This window comes from Mauremys reevesii, linkage group 17 (assembly GCF_016161935.1).
Source record: "Mauremys reevesii isolate NIE-2019 linkage group 17, ASM1616193v1, whole genome shotgun sequence".
NCBI lineage: Eukaryota > Metazoa > Chordata > Testudines > Geoemydidae > Mauremys > Mauremys reevesii.
This window is the reverse complement of record NC_052639.1, coordinates 26,918,541-26,919,449: the sequence shown is the minus strand read 5'-3', so window position 1 is coordinate 26,919,449 and position 909 is coordinate 26,918,541. Positions and strand designations below refer to the sequence as shown.

General features: G+C 45.9%; 1 non-coding gene across 1 annotated transcript; it reads right to left on the bottom strand.

Moving 5' to 3' along the window:
- Window positions 1–215: 215 nt before the first annotated feature.
- TRNAQ-CUG lies at window positions 216–287 on the bottom strand. The gene has a single exon. It is a non-coding gene; the product is annotated as a tRNA-Gln (tRNA).
- Window positions 288–909: the final 622 nt, after the last annotated feature.

Genomic DNA, 909 nt, shown 5'->3' with positions numbered 1-909 from the left:
TGAGCAAGAGGAAAAGTGTGGCTACAAGCACCAGACTTGTGGGCATCAGGTGAAGCAGTGAGAATCCCAACCACTAGAGCCACTTCTAAACCCCCACCAAAGACCTGGCTCTGGTGGGGAAAGGAGTTAACCAGCAGGAGGGAAATGACCCACTTTTGTATAGCTGGAGACAGGAAAGCACTTTGAGCACCAGATCTTTACCACCAGCTAACACAAGGTCCCACTGAGATTTGAACTCAGATTGCAGGATTCAGAGTCCTGAGTGCTGCCCTTTACACCATGGGACCAGCTTGTACTGTTCTCTCGGGACATTGGTGACTCTCACAGGGCTGGCTTGTGTAAGGGACTGTTGGCCCTTTACTAAAACTTAGTGGGGTTTGGTTGGCTAGTTCCCAGTCCCAATAGAAGGGGGAAGGGCCAATGGGAAATCAGGACCCTGAGACTGACAGGCCCCTGGGGCAATGGTCACCAACGGGTAGGGAACAACCAACGGGTAGGGAACAAGTGAGAATTTGTTAATGGAGAAAAATTCCTGGTGAAAATTGGCAAAGCTGTGCAGATTTTGAAAAGTTCCAGTGAATTTACACATGAAGATACAAACAGAGAGACAAACACGCACACAGAGAATGAGAAAATCACACACTGCACAGGCCCACACAGACATAACAAAAACCAAACCCACACAGCACACAGAGCCATATACACAAAAAGGAAAACCTCACAAAATATAGAAAGAACAAATCCACACCAAAAATACAGCAAAAGCCCACAACAGGAAACACAAAACCCACATATCAAAAGAATACAAAGCAAAAACAATATTAATGCAAAAATCATACACACATCCATGCACACAGAACTATGCAAGACATCCACCAAAATCACACAGGACCCACATGCACATCAACG